This window comes from Molossus molossus, unplaced genomic scaffold (genome assembly GCF_014108415.1).
Source record: "Molossus molossus isolate mMolMol1 unplaced genomic scaffold, mMolMol1.p scaffold_m16_p_16, whole genome shotgun sequence".
Classification (NCBI taxonomy): domain Eukaryota; kingdom Metazoa; phylum Chordata; class Mammalia; order Chiroptera; family Molossidae; genus Molossus; species Molossus molossus.
This window is the reverse complement of record NW_023425351.1, coordinates 11,854,294-11,872,633: the sequence shown is the minus strand read 5'-3', so window position 1 is coordinate 11,872,633 and position 18,340 is coordinate 11,854,294. Positions and strand designations below refer to the sequence as shown.

Sequence of the window (18,340 nt, the reverse complement as noted above, 5' to 3'; positions counted from 1 at the left end):
ATCTTTGGTGGAGGTCAATTGTTCTTTCATTTGGCTTTTGTTTTTGTGTTTCACCATTTTGTCTATCACAGTAGGTTTTGGAGCCTGCCAAGTTTTCCCTGTGAGTATTGGTGTTCTGCTGTTTGTGGCTGCCTCTCCTGGGTTTATATGAGTGAGGACCCACGTTAAACATCACTGTCAAGTCTTACATTCCTGGTTAGAGTTGCTCGCCCAGGAATGGTACTGTTATCCTCTAGCTTTTTGCCTAGAGGCTAGCAGTTCAGGTTACTTGCAGAGTATAGGTTGTTAGTTGATTGAAAAACTCCCTCAGGTGCTCAACAAAAGGGTGGGGCAGATGCTGGTTTGATAATGAGCCTCAATTTTCATTTCAGTGGCCCACAGGGTGAGGTTGAATCTCCGAGGTAGGGGCTGCTGCCTCTCTGCAGAGCCCTGGGAAGGAGGAATATGGCCACTGTCCTGCGTGGCTGCAACTCAGCAAAAGCTCTGAGTGCCCTCCAAATCCCAAGTGTCCCCACACAGTTTCAGTCCAGTCTACCCTCCCTCTGCCGGAGCCCACGGTGAGTGGCTGTGGCTCTGCACTGGAGCCGCTTGGAAGTGTAACCTTAGGGCGTTGCTTACAGCTAAGGCCGCTGCTGAGCTGTGTACTGTGGGCTCCCAGCCCCCGTCTCGCGCCTTCGCATGACAGGCTTTCTTTAAATTCATGATCACAAACCTCACATTGTTTATCCTATTACAATGTTCTAAAAAACTCACTTTTCCACTCTCCACAATGACTCTCTCAGCCAATGATTTTTCATTATACTTTAGGAAAAGAATTCATGAGATAAGGAACTTGCTCCACATCCCACCACTAAATATACAGTTCTTCCAATAACTGCATTCATCATCTACATTCTATTAAAGTGAAAGAAGGCAGTTAGACAGACATGAGCAGAGTAGGAATAATAGGCCAGGTACCGAAGGTCATTAGGGCAGAAAGCTCTGGGTGCCTAGCAACAGACAAAACTGGGCTGGGACCTCACCCCCAGGGTAACCCTAGCATATCACTGATCATGTGGTTTAGACCCCCTGATTTCATATTGCTGGTCATGTGGTTCAGACCCTCCCTTGCCTTTTCTTCCCTAGCATATCACTAATCAAGTGGTAGATCCCCCTCAGAAGAGGGACAAGGGGTTAGAGAATAGTCACATATGACTCCCATACAATCCTTTGCATGACCACTCCCTTAAGCATTAAGCCCTAAAGACAATAATGTTCTGACCCTCATTAAAAAATCTTAAGAACAAAGCCTTGGATCTGTTGACCACAGAGACAGAGGTTTCGTCAGACTAGAGATAACATCTAGGCCTCAGTTATGTTTCAGCTCCAGGTCTAGAAAGGCAGAAAAACCAGATAAAACAACACCATGGCTGACATCAGGACCAGCTGCAATGACTAAGTAGGGACCACTACCCTGAAAGGACACACCTGGAAAAGCTGATGAATATTCTATTGAGATTCTTTCCTGAGACCCCCTTTAGGAAACAGATAAACTCTCTTAAGACAAAGGATCCAGATATCTATCTACTCCCCCTCTACCCCTCTCCTCCTCTTCCATTTTCCCCTTCTCCCCCTCTGGATCTCACTTCATGCCTGCACCTTTCTTCCTTCATGGAGCTTGCCTTTGCTTTCTTTCTCCTAAGCTCCAAGGGCCCTTCTTTTGCCTCTGTAATTTGTTTCCTGAGTCCATGCAGCCTAGCTGGCCCACTTCTTTATGGCTCACTTCTACTTCTGTGACTTCCTAAATAAACTTTTGCTTGTATTTGAGTCTTGGCTGTGAGGTTTTTTTTTATCCTCACCTGAGGACATTTTTGCATTTGTCTTCAGATAGAGTGGGAGGGAGAGAGGGAAGAAGAGAGAGAGAGAAACAATGATGTAAGAAAGACACATTGACTGGTTGCCACCCACACGACCCCAACTGGGGCTGGGGACAAATTGCAACCAAGGTACATGCCCTTAGCAGGAACTGAACCCAAGACTCTCTGGTTTACAGGCCGATGCTCTAACCGCTGAGCCAAACCAGCCAGGGTGGCTGTGAGTTCTTATTCGCTAAACTCAAGGACTGAGGTCTAACATCTGGTGACTGTTTGTTATTGTTAATGATCAGTCTTTTCACCTCTAATGTGAACTTCCACCCCTTTTATCTGCTTAAGGATTTTGTTTTTTATTATCTCCCATCTCTTTCCTGCATCATCAGTCTCTCCCCCTGCTGGTTAGTTTCATTGACATATAAAAATGCTTCAATAGCATTCATCTTAAAAAACAAAATGCTTTTCTTTACCCATCATCCCTTCATAACTGTCAGCTGTGCCCATTCTATGGTTTGCTTTCACACAAAAACTCCTCAAAAGAGTTCTACATGGGCTATCTCTATTCCCTCCTCTTTGATTCATACTTTTTCCTATGAATAACTTTCATATTGCCAAATCAGATAAATGCAAATCAAAAACACAATGAGAAATCACTTCACACATGTTAGATTGACATCAACAACAACAAAAAATAAGTATTGGTGAGGATGTGTAGAAATTGGAACCCTTATACATGTAAAATGGTACAGACCACAGTGGGAAATAGAATTGAAGTTCCTCCTACATTTTTAAAAATAACAACCATATGATCCAGCAATTCCACTCCTGGGCATATATCCAAAAGAACTGAAATTAGGATCTTGTAGCAATAAGTGCACTCTCATGTTTATTGCAGCATTATTCTCAATAGGCAAGATATGGAAACAACCCAAATGTCCATCAACAGACTTCACATTGCCCTTAGAATAAAATGCAGACTTCTTACCATGGCCTATAAGCATTGGACTGACCTGATTCCTGCCTGTCTTTCTATCCTCAAAGTGCTGGGGATACTGCAGTGAGTGATAGGCAGGTGTTCTGTTCTAATGGAGTTTTCTTAGGGTCTTTGAGGGGGGTGTACAATAAATAAGTGCAAATTAAAAAATAAAATTATTTCTGAAAGTAAGGAGTACCATCAAGACAAGTGGAATATGTTAGAGAGTAACTTATATTTGTGCTGGGTTTTATTATTTTATTAATCCTCACTCAAGGATATTTTTCCATTGATTTTTAGATAGAGTACGAGGGAGGGAGGGAGGGAGGGAGGGAGGGAGGGAGGGAGGGAGGGAGGGAGGGAGGGAGGAAAACATTGATGTGAGAGGCACATCAATTGGTTGCCTCCCACACAACCCCGACCAGGGCTGGGGATTGAACTGAAACGAGATACGTGCCCTTGACCAGAATCAAACCCAAGACTCTTTGGTCTGAGGGCCTACACTGTAACCTCTGAGCCAAACCAGCCAGGGCTGTGTTGGTTTTTAGACTGAGTGGTCAAGGATTGCCTCTCTGAGAAGACATTTGAACTGAGTCCTACAAAGGGAATTTTAGCATTTTCCTAACAAAGGTTTATTTCTTGATTAGATCATACTCTCACTGAGGATCAGCTGGGAACTCTGGACCTACTCTTCTAGGATGCAGGCTGAGAGTAACTACCATTTTAACACTTGTAGGTTGTTGTGGCAAATGGAAAGGGGATTCTAGAGAGTCTCAACCAGCAATGAAAAGCTAATCTGGAAATGATGCTTATCTCTTCCACCTACAGTTCATTAACCAGAACTACTCACATGACCTCACCCAAACCAAAAATCTAAGTACAATCCCATCATATCCCAGAAGGCAGAAATACCTGGAAAATATTATTAAGGGCTACCACAATCCCTCATATTGACAAGGGAAAATAAAAAGGGAGGAAGGTATAGATACTTGTTGGTAGTGGCAAGAGTTTTACAGCTATGTAAAGCCATCGGTATTGTTAGGTCTGGTCCCTGTGGTAGGCACACAATAGAAGCAGGCTATCTTTGTGAGCCTTGCCAAGTATTGCTGCTGTTCCATCTCTCTAAGAATAAGGAAATGGTTTTCTACTCTTTTACAGAGCTAGAATGAGCTCATACAATGTTACTTCATTCTCCCTACTCAAGATTTCAGCTTGCTCAGGTTCAGTAAAGCTGCCTTAGCTTTTCTAAAAGTTAAGAACAGTCTGTAAATATATATATATATTCTCCATATCAACTTCTCAGAGCCTAAATAAATAAAGCACAAAATTGGCTTAAGGATTTTTATGAATTGTTGATTATATTAATTTTAAGACTATTTCTTATATATTACACATATTTGCAAGAGGGAGTAAAATTTCAGTCAAGGTTATTAGTGGTGTATTAAGACATACATGTTTTTTATGGTTTCTTTGTGTTTTTTAAAACAATTCTTTGTTCCGTTTGAGATCTTTTTATTGTGAAATACTTCAGGGCTTAATTAAATATAATAATAAGCTGAATACCTGTGTGCCCACTACCCAACTTATGAAATAAAATAGTATATATAGTTGTAGGCCCAGAGCTCACACAGGGCTAAAAATACTTTATGTTCCTATCACCTAAAAAAAAAAACAAAACGAACACAAGTATATTCTTAAAGGGTATTGCATCACTGTTAGGACCAAGCTATTTCTGTACTTCAGTGGACCCACCAAACAAAACAACAAAAAAGTCTCAAAAGGACCACATTGGTCATGAGTGACTTAACTGCCTCCCAAAAAAGCCCAAACATTTTATTTTTTTAATCCTCACTTAAGGATATTTTTTTTTTTCATTTATCTTTAGATAGAGTGGAAGGGAGGGAGTGGGTAGGGGAGAGAGAGAGAGTTAGAAAGATCCATGTGAGAGAGACACATCAATTGGTTGCCTCCCACATGATCCCACCACAGCCAGGGATGAACCACAACCAAGGTATGTGCCCTTGGCCAGAATCCAGCCCACGACCCTGGTCCATTGCCCAGCGCTCTAACCGATGAGCCAAACTGGCCAGGGTCCAAACATATTTTTGAAAAAAAAGAAAGAAAGAAAGAAATTTCAGCAGCTAATAAAATAAAATGTACAATACTTCCATTTGATTTAAAAATATTAGATATGGAGGGACCTGAAGAGTATTATGCTAAGCGAAATAAGCCAATCAGAGAAGGACAAATATCACATCATCTCACTTACTTGTGGAATATAATGAACAAAATAGACCCAGAGACTTTCCTAGGGGACAGACTGACAAATCTCAGTGGGGTGAGGAGGGTGGGAGGAGATAAATCAAAGAACTTATATGTATGTATGCATAACCCATGTACACAGACAACAGTACGGTGAAGGGGGGTGGGACAGGAGTGGGCAGGAGGGTGTCAGTTGGGGGGGGAAAGAGGAACATCTATAGCAAAAATAAATTTTAAAAAATTATTACATAGGCAAAAAGGCAGAAAAATAAGATATAAAATGAAAAAAAAATAAGAGAAAAGACTCAGAAATGACAAATAATATCAATGGTGGGAAAGAATGTTTAAATAATATGTGGTTAAACAAAAAAGAATGAGCATTTTAAGGAGATACGGAAGATGTCAATAAAAGTCTATTTCACAACAATGTAAATATATATATATATATTTTTTTTAACTTTAAAATTTTTTTTTTTATCCTCACCCAAGGACATTTTTCCATTTTTTATTCAGATAGAGCAAGAGCGGGAGAGAGGAAGAGAGAGAGAGAGAGAGAGAGAGAAACATCAACATGAAAGGGACACATCAAGCGCCTGCCACTCGCACGACCCAACCAGGGCCAGGGACAAACTGCAAATGAAGGACATGCCCTAAGCGGGAACCGAACCCTGGTCTCTCTGGACCGCAGGTCAACGCTCTAACCACTGAGCAAAACCGGCCAGGGCACAATGTAAATATATTTAACACTACTGAACTGTACATATAGTTAAAACGGTAAATTTTACATGTTATAAAATTTTGTTTATAACAAAATCAGAAACCACTTTGCTAATGAGAAAGGCAGCAAACAAAACAAGTCACAACTAAAGTACAGAGTTGAAAATTATAATGTCTGAGATAAAAAATAGTATTGATAAAATTACCAGCAAATTAGAAACTAGAAATAGAGATTAATACATTGAAAGAGATAATAGAAGTCACTTAAAATAAGACAAAGGAAAACTGGAAAAAAGTATCGGTGAGTTGTAGTGAAGTGGACTAATATAGGAGGAGAGGGGATGGGATAAAAATTTTTGAAAAACTAATAGAAAATTTCCAAATTTAATGAAAACTATAAATCACATTTCTGAGGATCTCAATGACCCCAAGCAGAACAAATAAAAGTACACCAACCCACATTATAATCATATTGCTTAAAATCAGTGATAAAGAAAGCAGCCAGAAAATCAGATATGAGTACAAAAGTACAAAGATAAGAATATAGCAAATACCTCATTGGAATGAATGAAAGCCAGAAGACAATGGAGCAACACTTTTAAAGTGCTGAAAGAAAAACAATAGTCACCTAAATAATATGAACTATTAATCTGGAAATATACAAAGAAATAGAGCACTAGAGATGGAAATTTTGTGATTAAATATAAAATACATTTTTATAATTTTTAAATATCTTTAAAAAATAACTGTTTAAACCAAAATAATTTATATGGAGTTACTATGTGGAAATAAAAATTATAACAACATTAGCACAAAATCCAGGAAAGATAAAATGAAAGTAAACTATTGTAATGAACTTATACTACATGGGAAAAGTAATATTACAGAAGGTAGATTGTAGTAAGTTAATAATGTCTAATATAACCCTAAAGCAACTTATAAAATAAAGAAAATAGAAGAGGTACAAATAATAATATGATAATAATAATGTTTTGCTAATGAGTGAATGAAGGAAATTAAATGGAATCATAAAATACACTCAATTATTTTTAAAAAGGCAGGAAAAATTAAAAAGAGAAGATAGAGCAATAAATAGCAAAATAGATTTAAAACAAACCACACCAATAACCACATTGAATGCATTTGCTTTAAACGCAACAAAAAATAGGTATTTTTGAAACATAAAAAGGTAGAGATTGTTATGAAGAGTAGAGATCGTCACATTGTATGGAAAAGCAGAACAATACTAAATACATATTACTACCTAATAACAGAGTTTCAAAATACTTTTTTTTTTTAATCCTCACCTGAGGACATTTTTCCATTTTTTGTTCAGATAGAGTGGGAGGGAGAGAGAGAGAGAGAAACATCGATGTGAAAGGGACACATCGAGTGGCCACCACCCACACGACCAACCAGGGCCAGGGACAAGCTGCAACCGAGGTACATGCCCTTAGCGGGAAACAAACCCGGGTCTCTCTGGACTGCTGGCCAACGCTCTAACCACTGAACCAAACTGGCCAGGGCTCAAAATACTTTTTTAAAAAAAGGAAAAATAAAAAATAGACCAATCCAGAATTATAATTACTATTGTAGATGTCAATATTCCTCTCTCAATAAATGATCAAAGTAGACAGAAAGTCAATAAAGATATAGAAGAATAATTCTATCAACCAACATTATATCGAACATTGTTTTCAAATATAACTGGATCATTGACCAAGATAAGTCGTACATGGGCCATAAGAGAAGTCTCAATTAATGTAAAAATTTAGATAACACAAGCTGTAATGTCTGATCACAATGGAATTAAATTTAAAAAGAGTAACAGATGAAAAGCAAGAACCAACAACCAAGATTACTCTATCCTGCAAAGGTATCATTTAGAATTGGTCACATGAAGAGTTTTCCAGACAAGAAAAAGCTAAAGGAGTTCATCACCACCAAACCATTATTATATGAAATGTTAAAGGATCTTCTTGAAGAAAAAGAAAATAAAATATATGAACAAATGACAATAAATATATATCTATCAACAATTGAATCTATAAACAAAATGAACAAGCAGAACAGAAACATTCTTATAGATACAGAGAACTTTTTGTTGTTTGCCAGATGGGTGGGGGCTAGAGGGATGGGTAAAAAAGATGAAGGAATTAAGAAGTACAAAGTGGTTGTTAGACTGATGAACCTCAAAGGGAAGTGGGGAGGGAGGGCGGGATGAGATAAACCAAAGAACTTCTATGCATATATGCACAACCAATGGACACTGACAATAGTGTGGGAAAGGCAGGAGTGGGGAGGCGGGGTGGGGGTCAATGGGGAAAAAAAACAGAGGACATCTATAATACATTCAACAATAAAGATAAGTTAAAAGTAAATAAAATAATGTTGCTGAAGTGCAGACTGAAGTACTTCAACTGAAATTGTGAGTTGAACAGTTTCCTATAATAGGATTGTCTTAGAAATGTCATTGCTCAGCTAACATAAGCAAATGCCCTCTTTCCCACTTTTAATACCTACCTCCTGGCCAACCCTCCTGGACTGTAGTAACTCCCATGTGGGGCCTGTTTCAAGTGGGTGTTAAACAGCAGACCTGCCCCTTAACCAGACCTGTATGCTTCTCTGTGTTCTCTCCTGCCTGAGAAAAAATACAGATTTACAAATCTAGTCAGCTCTGGCTACATTTCCACTATCGAGATGGCATCTCTTCTTGGAATACTTTCTTCATACCTTTTAAGAAAGGGTATTTTTTTTCTCTAAAAAAGTGAATGTACTTTAATCAAGAACATTCAGTATTTATGGAGCTATTGATTGATATTGCATTTAAAATCGAAAAGAATTACTTTAGATAAGAATTAGTATCTTTATTCTGGAAAGGTTTTTCTGTTTGCCTCAGAGCATGTTGAAGTATTTTAAGCAGTATGAGTCAAATATATTTTTTATGAGATCAAACATTTTAATCTTGGTTATAGGAGGCATCTTGATCAGTAATGTCCTCAGCAGCCAAGCACAAATCATTTTCTTCTGTAGTCATCCTGAAACATATGTGAAAAAATTTTTTTAACTGGGAGACAAAAATTACATAGTTGAGTTGGGTAAAAACATAAGCACTTTTTGCATCTATTTAGAAGCCTATTTCTTACCAATAAACTTAACAGTGCATTTAAAAACAGTGAACAACTTGCAGCTTTCATTTTGTTTTAATGTCTCAAAATTCAAGGTAGTATGTAATCAGTAATCTCATTACTTCATTAGTTATATCAGAAAAAAAAAAATTTTAATCTGGTTCTTTTGTATATGATCACTGTGATCTCTTTGAAATCTAGCAATAGCCTCTGCCTACTTTCAAGAAAAGAATTTCTTCACAATCAGAACAAAGGAAATATCAAATCACTTGCTCTTCCATTCAGAGGAGAGGATAAAAAGTTGCCAACAAGGAGCCAGAGGGAGTCAGGAGGGCTGAGAGCTGGGCCACGTGGGAGATGTGTCTGGGACACCGGTTACCTCTAGTCTCTCTTTACTTACCTTTCTGGAAAAGTGAATTTAGAGGGACACGTCGCCTTACCTGTATTATAGTCCCTTCCTAAATGCCAACTGCTGCCCAGAGAGTTGTTTACGATATTTTTTTTTTTTTCCCTCCACTTGTATTAACCACAATCCTGTTTATACCATGGATTACTTTAGTCATTGTAACTGAAATGTGCAGTTACTTGCCTGTTTTCAGTGAAGAGAGAGTAAAAGCTATGATACCAAGTGCCAGTGCCACAGGGAGAAATTCTTTGGAATTTGTTATTTGGGTGAGTCATGAAGAAAACAATGACCTTTAAGTTCCAGCCTTGATGAGCATCAGCACTCTTCTGGTATCCACCTGAATGGAGAGATTGTCATTCCATGTTTCTTTCCATGACTGGGAAATACATGGGTGTGTAAGGGACAGTCAGTCTCCTTGCCAGCCTGATGGAGATCACTGTGCAGTGGAAAGCAGATGACCGAGAAAGCATTTGACTGGTTTGGGGCTACTTTCACTTGCCACCCTCTAGTCTCTCTTTACTTACCTTTCTGGAAAAGTGAATTTAGAGGGACACGTCGCCTTACCTGTATTATAGTCCCTTCCTAAATGCCTCCCTTTTGGGTGAGCTCCAAGTATTAAACACATTGGCCTATAAATGCAAAAAAGTTCTAAAAAGAGAATAAATTAATTTATTGCCCACTTCTGAAAGTTTGTGCTTTCTTGCCATGGATAAATAAAAACAAATTCAATAGTTTACTGATGTGAATTGGATATTGCATAATACTAATTTTAAAACCTTTTTTTAGTACTAAGAGTTTATTTTATTATTTAAAAAAATGTTTTTTAATCCTCACCCAAGGACATTTTTCCATTTTTGTTCACAGAGAGCAGGAGGGAGAGAGAGAGAGAGAAACATTGATGTGAAAGGGACACATCGACTGGCTACCACCCAACCAGGGCCGAGGACAATTGCAACCGAGGTATGTGCTCTTAGCGGGAACCGAACCTGGGTCTCTCTGGACTGCAGGCCAATGCTCTAACCACTGAGCCAAACTGACCAGGGCTAAAAGTCTATTTTAAATATCAGTATGGAAATATAACTTTTTGGAAGTGTGATAATAGAGTGTAAGCTACCCACAAAATGTTTTTCATTTACTTTGTTAACTCATCTTTATTGTTGAATGTATTACAGATGCCCGCCCTTTTTATCCCCACAGACCCCCCCTTTACCCCAATCCCACCCCCCTCCTGCCTTCCACATATTACTGTCAGTGTCCATAGGGTATTCATATATGCATAGAAGTTTTTTGATTTATCTCATCCTGCCCTCCTTTCCCCCTTCTCTTTTAAGTTCATCAGTCTAACAACCAATATGTACTTCTTAATTCCTTCATCTTTTTCACCCATCCCTCCTATTCCCACCCATTGGGCAAGCAACAAAAAGTTCTCTGTATCTATGAGTCTGTTCTGCATGCTCATTTTGTTTGTATATTCAATTGTTGATAGATATGTATTTATTGCCATTTTATTGTTCATATTTTTATTCTCCTTCAGGAAGACTCTTCAACATGTCATATAATAACGGTTTGGTGATGATGAACTCCTTTAGCTTTTTCTTGTCCGGGAAACTCTTGATATGTTTTGAGTTCTAAATGATAGCTTTGCAGGATAGAGTAATCTTGGTTGTAGGTCATTGCTTTTCATCACCTTGAATATCTCTTGCCACTCCTTTCTGGCCTGCAAAGTTTCTTTGGAGAAATTGCTGACAGTCTTATGGGAGCCCCATGGTAGGTAATGAACTGCTTTTCTCTTGCTGCTTTTAAGATTCTCTCATTGTCTTTAACCTTTGGCATTTTGATCATGATGTGTCTTGGTGTGGGCATCTTGGGGTTCATCTTGTTTGGGACTCTGTTCTTCCTGGACTTGTATGTCTGTTTCCTTCACCAAGTTAGGAAAGTTTTCTGTCATTATTGTTTCAAATAGGTTTTCAATTTCTTGTTGTTTCTCTTCTCCTCCTGGCACCCCTATGATGTGAATGTTGGCACACTTGAGTTTTCCCAGAGTCAGCAACATTATTTTAAATAAAACCACTGCTGTATTACCTGAACCCATTTTATACATAACTTTTAAATTAACTTGTGTTTCATATTAAACAAAAGGGCCTATAGCTTTTACAATTAATTCTATTTTAGTGGTTTTTAATATTGTCTTGCAGGTATTGAACAACAACAATAAAAACACAAAATATATGCTTAACATCAATCGAAAGTCTAAACCTGGCCACATCAACTACCATTTGGTAGCAGGTTCTCTAAAACATGAGCTCTGCACCCCTTCAGTGACAGCCACATTCACACTAGTGGGGAGATGGCAATGCATGTAGATTAAAGGAGGCTCTGTCATTTAACAAATATTCGCAAGTGACTGGATTGACCAAAATCTAAGCAAAATTGTCCCTAAGAACATACAGCTCAAAATGTTAATATTCCCTTTAAGAATACTGAAATATAACCCATTCTCATGAAGATTACATACAGCTCCTTCTATACACATAGGCATTGACATACTATGCAAGGCTGTGAAGAAAATAATTTCTACATGCCTCCAGCACAGGAGAACACAATACGTGAGCACCTGCACAGGTGAGCCTCCCTCAGACCATTCCTCACCTCCCTGCCCTAACAAACCCACCAACCTCAAGTCTAAAATGGAAAAGAACAGATTTTTCTTATTAAAACAACTGTTTGGTCATGAACAAACTAAAATATTTGAAATATTTTTCTTTAGGATCCTAGACCAAGGTTTGATTTTGATCTTTGAAAAAAAAGAAGAGAAAAACACCTGCTAGTTTAATTGAAGTGGAATTTAAATCTAAAAGGCTCGCCCGAATTGAAGGGATTAAACCCTTACCATGAGTTCCAGCTTCTGTGGAAAGGGCTGCCACCACCTCCTGTTGGCTCTCCCCATCCAGGGGGTCTTCTCAGTCCTCAAACTTCTTCCTCATTTCTGGGTCAGAGAGGACCTCTTCAGCAGCTACAATGTCGATTAATTTTTTCTCTGCTTTTTTCTTTTCTTCTTCATTCTGGAAGTTATCTAGGTGCCACTGCATTGCTAATTTTCAGTATGCTTTAATGATTTCTTGCTTTTTGGCATTTCTTTTTACTCCCAAGATTTTATAATAATCTCTTTTCTGTGACTATTTCAATAGTTGTGCTTTCTCTAGACCTTCTGAAATCTGCTGGTCATTTTCATTGTGTTCTTGAGCCATTTCATAATCCTGAATAGCTTTATCATATATTTCTTCTACTAAGTAGGCCTCTGCTCTGTTTTTGAGAGCATTCCATTTACATTGTCAGGTTCCATCTGTAAAACTTCAGAACACACTCGAATAGCTTCAACAAGCTTCTCATCCTTAGAAAAGCAGTGGCTTTTTTTTCTTATGAATGAATTGTATATTTGGAAACACTAGGCTCTGTTTTCATAACAGATTCATATTTGTTGGTTGCATCTGAGTATCTGCCATCTCTGATGAGCTCTTCAGCTGACTCAATCAGCTTATTGAGTTCCTTTATGTGTTCATAGTGTGCAAAACACCTTTTATGACCCTGGTCAAGTTTAAGACGTTCAGGAACTCGTTCAGGGACAGTTCATGGTCTCCTAGTTGATAGTGTAGTGTGCTGATTTTATAAAAGCTTCAGTGTTGTCATTCTTCAATTTTGATACAGCTTTTAAGTCACTTATTGCTTTCCTAGGTTCCCCTTCCTTTATAAAACACTCAGTTCAAAGTTCTCACAGTTTAGCATCCCAAATACAAAACCTCCAAAATCTTATCAAGAGAGGTTATAGCAGCAATATAATCCGAGTTTTTAAAAGCATCAAGGGCTGCCTGGCCAGTGTGGCTCAGTGGTTGAGCATCAACCCATGCACCAAGAGGTTGCTGGTTCAATTCCTGGTCAGGGCATATGCCCAAGTTGTGGGCCAAATCCCCATTCGGGGGGGGTGGGGAGGGGGGCAGGCAGGAGGTGGCCAGTCGATGTTCTCTCTCATCAATGTTTTCATCAATGTTTCTATCTCTCCCTCCCCCTTCCTCTCTCTCTAAAAAGTGAATTTGAAAAAAAGAAAGAAAAAACACCTAAAACTCATTTATAAAAATAAATAAAAGCATCAAGGACTTGTGAATGCAAACACTGGGTTTCATCAGGTATTATAAATTGGGACTTGGCTTCCTTTTCTTCATTTTCACTTGGGTTAGATTTGAGTACTTTTTAAAAATTATCTTCTGCTTCATCAAGTTTTCCTTGTTTGAGTAATAAGTGATCTCTCTGTAATCTTGCTGCAGTGATATTTATTTTCAATTCAATCACTTTAGTTAAATCAGGAAGTGCTGCTTTTGATTTGCCCATAGCTAAAAAGGCAGTAGCTCTCTGAAAGTAAGCAACATAGTTATCTAGGTCACTATCTACTGCAGCATGAAACTGATAAAGCATCAGCTAGCTGTCCAGCAGCAAGTAATTTCTTTCCCAATTCAACTTGTTTCTCAACATCTACGTTTACTCCACATTCAGCACCTTTGTACTACAGGTCCACTAGGACAACCAGAAAGGGAAACAGCCCAGTCACAGACCCCGGGGCCACCATGTCTGAGGGTGCGGTGGTGAGAAGAAACAACAGTCCAAGGCCCACCAGTCCCCACCAGCACTCAGGTTGCAGCTGTGCCTGCCTGCCGTCGGATCTTGCTAAGGCCTCAGAAGGCTGGTTTTTAAGTTAATGATTTTGTATGGCCCATGAAAGATGTTATAAATATCTAAATGGCCGTTGGCAGAAAAAAGTTTCCCCACCCCTGTTCTAGACAAAAAAATTAACAAGGAAATAGCAACCCTAAACAATGCACTAGAGCAGATGGATTTAATTGACATTTACAGAGCATTTTATCCCAAAGATGCAGAATATACATTTTTCTCAAGCGCACATGAGACATTCTCAAAGATAGATCACATGTCAGAACAAAAAACAGAGTGGGTGGTCTGGCCAATGTGGCTCAGTGGGTTGAGCATCATTCCCTGTATTTAGAGGTCCCAGTTTGATTCCCAGTCAGGGCACATGCCTGGGTTGCATGCTCAATTCCCAGTAGGGGGCATGCAGGAGGCAACTGATTGATGTTTCTCACACTGATGCTTCTCTCTCTCCCTCCCTTCCTCACTCTCAAAAAAATCAATAAAAGCATATATTAAACAAAGAATGGGTTAACAGTGAGATCATGGGAGAAATAAAAAACTTCATGGAAATAAATGAAAATGAACACACAACAACCCCAAATCTATGGAACACAGAGAAAACAGTCCTTAGAGGAAAGTTCATAGCATTACAGGCATACCTCAAAAACAAGAAAAGTCTTTAGTAAACTACATACACTGTAACTAAAAGTGTTAGAAAGAGAACATCAAGAAAAGCCCAGAGGAAGTAGAAGGAAGGAAATAATAAATATCAGAGCAGAAATGAATGACATAGAAGGGAAAAAATATCAATGAAACCAAGAGCTGGTTCTTTGAAAAGATAAACAAGTTTGATGAACCTCTCACAAAGAAAGAAAGAAAGAGCGAGGACCCAAATAAAATGAGAGATAAAAGAGGCAATATAACAAAGACACCACAGAAATACAAAGAATTGTAAGAAAATACTATGAGCAACTATATGCCTACAAACAGGACAAATTCCTAGACTCATAAAATCTTCCAAAACTCAATCAGGAATAATCAGAAAACCGGAATAGGCCATAACTAATAATATTGAAGTGGTGATAAAAAAAAAAAAAAAAAACTACCAGCATACAAAAGTCCTAGGCAAGATGGATTCACACACTAGTTCTACCAAATATTCAAAGAATTAGCACCCATTCTCCTCAAAATAGTTCAGAAATTAGAAGGAAAGACTCCCAAGCTCTTTTATGAGGCCATCATTATCCTAATCCCCAAAGCAGATAAAGACACTGCAAAATAAGAAAATTACAGCCCAGCTGGTGTGGCTCAGTGGATTGAGTGTCATCCCATGGATTGAGCTTCATCGCATGGATAGAGAGGTCCTGGGTTCAATTGTTGGTCAGGGCACATGTATGGGTTGCAGGCTTGATTCCCAGTAGGGGGCTGCAGGAGTCATCAATCAGTGTTTGTCTTCTCTTTCACATTGATGTTTCTATCTCTCCTTTCCTCTCTCTTTAAAAAATCAATAAAAAACATTTTTTTAATGAAGAAAGTTATAGGCCAATTTTTCTGATGAACATATATGCTAAAATACTCAACAAAATATTAGAAAATTGGATCCAGCAATACATTACAAAGATCATACACCATGAAAAAGTGAGATTTACTCTGGGGATGCAAGCCTGGTACAATATTCACAAATCAATAAATGTGATATATCATGTAAACAAAATGAAGAAGAAAGTTACATGATCACATCAATAGATGCAGAAAAATCATTAGACAATATCCTGCACCCATTTATGATAAAATCTCTCAGCAAAGGAGGAATAGAGGGATCATACCTCAATATAACAAAGGCCATATGTGGGGAACATACAGCCAACATCATACTCAGTGGGCAAAAACTAAAAGTGTTTCCTTTAAGAACAAGAACAAGGCAGGGATGTCTGCTTTCAGCACTTTTATTTAATATAATACTGGAAGTCCTACCCACAATTAAACAAGAAGAACGAATAAAAGGCATCTAAATTGGAAAGGAGGAAGTAAAACTGTCATTCATATATGACAGGATATTGTACATAGAAAACCCTAAAGACTCCATCAAAAATCTACTAGCTTTAATAAATGAATTTTGCAAAGTAGCATGATACAAAATTAACATTCAAAAATCTATGCCATTTTTATACACCAATAATGAACTCTCCGAAAGGGAAACTACAAAAACAATACCATTTACCATTGCAACAAAATAAATACAATATTTGGGAATAAACTTAACCAAGGAGATAAAAGACCTGTACTTGGGAAAGTATAGGACATTGAAAAAAGAAATAGAGGAAGACACAAACAAGTGAAAGAATATACCATGTTCATGGTTTGGAAGAATTAACATCATTAAAATGTCCATACTACCAAAAGCAATCTATAGATTCAATGTAATTCCTATTATAATACTAACAGAATATTTCACAGAACTAGAATAGTGTCTGTTGCAACTACTCAATTCTGCCATTGTATCAGGAAAGCAAATAAAATACCTAAACAAATGAGCGTGGCTGTGTGCCACACTCCATAAATTTATATAGAACCAAAGAAGACCAAGAATAGCTGCAGCAAGCCTGAAAAAGAAAAGACAAATTTGGAGGGATCACAATACCAGATATCAAACTATACAACAAAGCCATTGTAATCAAAACAGCTGGTATTGGCACAAGAACAGGTATGTAGATCAATGAAATAGAACTGAGACCCAAGAAATCAACCCACACCATTATGGTCAATTAGTATTTGACAAAAGAGGCAATGGCATACGCTGGAGTAAAGATAGTCTCTTCAATAAATGGTGTTGCGGAAATTAGGTAAGTGAAAAAAAAGAAACTAGACCAATTCACACCATACACAAGAAAAACTCAAAATGGATAAAATGTAAATGTAAGTCTTAAAACCATAAAAAGCCTAGAAGAAAACATAGGTGGTAAAATCTCAGACATCTCATGTAGCACAACTTTCTGATACCTGCTTGTGGCAAGAAAAACAAAGAAAAAAATAAACAAATGGGGCTACATCGTACTAAAAAAGCTTCATCACAGCAAAAGAAACCAGCATCAAAATACAAAGGCAGCCTGGCTGGTGTGACTCAGTGGTTTCAGCACTGTCCTGTGAAATGAGAGATTCTGGTTCAATTCCCAATCAGGGCACATACCCAGGTTGCAGGTTCGTTCCCCAGTAGGAGAGTGTACACAAGGCAGCCTATTGATGTATCTCTCTCTCACATCAATGTTTCTATCTCTCCCTTCCTCTCTCTCTAAAAAACATAAAATAAATCAATAAAAACATATTTTAAAAAATGCAAAGGAAACCCACAGTATGGGAGAAGATATTCACCAATGATACATCTGAAAATGGGTTAATTTCCAGTATATACAAAGATCCTATACAACTTAACAAGAGGAAGACAAACAATCCAATTAAAAATGGACAAAGGGAGCACAACCATCATTCTGAACCATCTGAAAACAAGCTGAGTGGAAGTCCTACAACTACAAAATTAAAGAAGCAGCCACATTGAGACTGGTAGTAGAGGCTGAGGCATGGACAGGATATTCCCACACCCACATGTGGCAGATAAAAATCAGAAAGATACCTCGGCTGTGAAGATCCTCCCTGAGGAGTGAGGGGTCCCCATCCCACACCAGGCACCCAGCTCAGGGTTCCAGCACCAGGAAGAGAAGCCCCCATAACTTCTGGCTGGAAAAACTAGTGGGAACTGAGGCTGAGGGAATCTGAGGCTGCTGGTCCCTCAGGTATCTCCTTTTAAAGGGCCCACTCACAGACTTACTCTGACTTGCTCCCTCTAAGCTCAGAGGGGAGACAGCTTGAAAGGCACCAGAGACATATAGGGAAAAACTGAGCTGTTTGGCCTCAGATCCAGGGCTGTAGAGAAAGCTTTCTCTCAGAAGGCATGCTGGTGAAGGCTTTTGTTCCTTTGGTGAGACTTTTCTCAGGGCGGCAGATGGGCGCCATATCTGGGACTCCAGGAACCTGGCTCACACTGTTGGCCCCGCCCTGGTGATCCCCTGAGGCCCTGCCCCACTCAGCTTTCTGGCCCAACCAAGCTGTTTTCAAAGGTATTACCATAGGATTGGCCTGTCTTTGTTCCTGCTTCGGAGTTTCCTAAAATCTCTCAACAAGCAGCATCTTGTCACAGTGAGCCCCATACCTTTTGTTAAGAAGCCCCAGGCCAAGCACCAGAAGCAGCCAGCCTTGGTTCACAACTTGGTTTTTCCTGGGCACCTCCAAGCCCAGCACAAGCAGCAGCTTTCTG

At 38.7% G+C, this 18,340-nt stretch overlaps 1 pseudogene; it reads right to left on the bottom strand.

Moving 5' to 3' along the window:
- Positions 1–12,165: 12,165 nt before the first annotated feature.
- LOC118631814 lies at positions 12,166–13,954 on the bottom strand (annotated as a pseudogene).
- Between the last annotated feature and the right edge of the window lie 4,386 nt (positions 13,955–18,340).